The following is a 2,822-nucleotide window of genomic DNA, read 5'->3' as shown; positions in this document are numbered from 1 at the left end:
ACCTCCCAAGTAGCTGGGACCACAGGCGCCCGCCACAATGCCCAGCTATTTTTTGGTTGCAGCCATCATTGTTGTTGGCAGGCCCAGGCTGGATTCGAACCCACCACCTTAGGTGTATGTGGCTGGTGCCTTAGCCACTTGAGCCACAGGCGCTGAGCCTGGCCCAAATTTTTCTATGAAAGTTATAGCAGAATCGTTAGGATCACAAGTGAGCGATTTAAATAATACAAATATTTCCGTGGACTTGGAAGCTGGCAGGCTCTCTCTCACAATGTTACCAACCCATGAAAAGTAGCACAGCAGCAGGCATGGTGAGGGCAGTGACCTGCTTTGCTGAACCATTAACAGCAAAGGCAGAGCCACCCAGCTGATGCTCATAAATGGTTTTAAGTGGTAAACATAAAAAGCACAGTCTGCCTGTCTTGATGCCTCTAATAAGCTGGTGCCTGTGCACTAATTGTCTGGCCTTTGTTCCTCATGCAGACACACATTCTTTTCAATGGTTTCACTTGTCCTTAATACTCATTTGTTTCATGTAACAGGTGTAACAGGACCAGAGTCAGAAGTTGGCTTCCAGGAGGGTCCTTAGGGTCTGATTCATCCTCCACCTTCTTCCCCCTCTAAGAGGCTTATCCAAAATTATATTTCTTTACTAGCACATAAGGTATATTTCCTGTTGGGAACAAATGAGAGATTTCAGACTGCTAGGTGAAAACACTTTCAGAATAACTAAGGCTCTATATATGTCAGAGAGCCTTTTCAATGGACAAAGTGCAGCATAAATTATTCAATAGCCGCAAATATGTCCTGAGCGTCTGCAAGGTACCAGGAGCCATTCTGGGACTCGGCCTTAGACGAGGCAGATAACACTGCTTTGGCCGAGCTTCCATTTTTAGGGGGCAGATAATACAATGCAGAGAATTTTAGGAACACAGTTCTATTGTTTTACAGAGAAGGAGGAGACACTTGCCCAGTGTAACGTGGCTTATTAGCCGCAGAACCAAAACCAGAACCAGCTTTCCCACTCCTGTTCAAGCGCTCACCCTCTACACAATGTTCCGATGTTTTCATATCCTTTTCTGCTACCCTAAAATTAGCTGCTCTATTTTAAAATCTGTGCCCCAAGCAACATATCAGCACAATCCCAGACCTGGGTAATGACCAAAACATTATACCTTCTGCCCCTACGGGCAATGAAAAATTGGGGAAAAAAGAAGTTTAAGCCTTACGTAAGTGTTTGGCTAATGCATTAGGTGGCATCCCCCACCAAGAGCCTAATTTCAGAGACTGGAAGCAAGCCATGTGACCGTGCATCTGTTCCACAGGAAAACCCTTATCTCTGGTCCTCCTGGTTTCATCCCAATAGTGATGACAGTGATGCCTTCGACATAATTTTGGTTCATTTTGTTTTGCAAGCAGGAGATGTTTCTGTAGAGTTGGCTAACAAATTTTTAAGAACCCATTGAAGCCATACACAATGGTCTAATATTGTCTCCCAAAATGTATTCCCTAAAACTAGCAAAGGTAAAATTGAACTGGTTTGTACTGAAATTTACACCACAGTTTTAACCAAATTTTAGACTATATGTGAGTTAGATTTGGGGGGGGGGTGATAGGTGGCAAGTGTCTCATTCAGGCTGTTGCAGAAATCGAGTTCTATTTTAAGGTTACATAGGACAAGGAGACAAAACTCAGGAAACGCAGTCCAGCCACTCAGCCGGCCTTTGGAGGTTAAGCACGGTCAGGCATTGGGAGGAGCTTGCTGTCCCCTCCCCACCTCACAACCCCTCTGAGCCACCTTGATACCTAATGAAGAGTTTCTGCTGCTTTTTGTGGGTATTTCACTTATCCACCCACTACCGACTGATTCTCTCCCCAAATGTCATCCCTTCAGATTCCTGAGAGGGGCTCTGATTGGTCCAGCCGATCATCCTGTCCCTGACTGGGCGTTTATTGGCATCAGCCCGCCTCTTGGGTTAAACCAGCCTGTGGGCTGGCTGCCCTTGGGTCGGGTACCCCGCGCTGGTCTCTTCAGCACACTGGGCTTGGTCATGGAGTACAGATTTGGTCACGTCAGTGTACGTCTTCCGCAGGAAGCCGTGGGCAGGGATATGTCCCCTGAGCAGCAGGAGAAGGCATAGCATGCACAAGTGACCAATGCAGGAGAGATTAATCCAGAAAAATATAACTTTATTTAATCATAGAACACGTTTATGAAAATGCAATTTATTTAGAGTTTATGTGGCAATTCACATATATCTAAAATGCTTACTATTTCTCTAAGGTGAGATTTGTGAGGAACCGGCTTTAAAAATTAGATTTTAAGGGGCAGCTCCTGTGGCTCAAAGGAGTAGGGTGCTGGGCCCCATATACTGGAGGTGGTAGATTCAAACCCAGCCCCAGCCAAAAACAAAAAACAAGCAAACAAAAAAACTAGATTAAAAAAAGATTTTTTAAATTATAGAATTTTTGAAAGATTAAAAAAGATAAAAATTAAAAACAGATAAAACTGCTTACGATTAGCTACTTAATTCAACAATGATCGCAGATCTAAACTCATTTACTTATATGTAATAGTTACATAATTTGAATGTGACATATTGTCTTAAATATCTTAGATAGTATCCTTCTGACTTTATTTTATCCAAAAGAAAAGGTATCACTGAAAAGCTTTATTTTAAAATACCTGTCTAGTGTAACACAATTGGTCATCTCAGCTGGTTAGAGCGTGGTGCCAACAAAATGCTTGCCCAGATAGAGTCAGTATATCTTTCATCTTGATGATATTTCCCTGATTCAAAGAACATCAAAGATGTGTATTT

Source organism: Otolemur garnettii, unplaced genomic scaffold, assembly GCF_000181295.1.
Source record: "Otolemur garnettii isolate 467f Iridium unplaced genomic scaffold, OtoGar3 scaffold00124, whole genome shotgun sequence".
Lineage (NCBI taxonomy): Eukaryota > Metazoa > Chordata > Mammalia > Primates > Galagidae > Otolemur > Otolemur garnettii.
Note: the sequence above shows the minus strand (reverse complement) of the source record.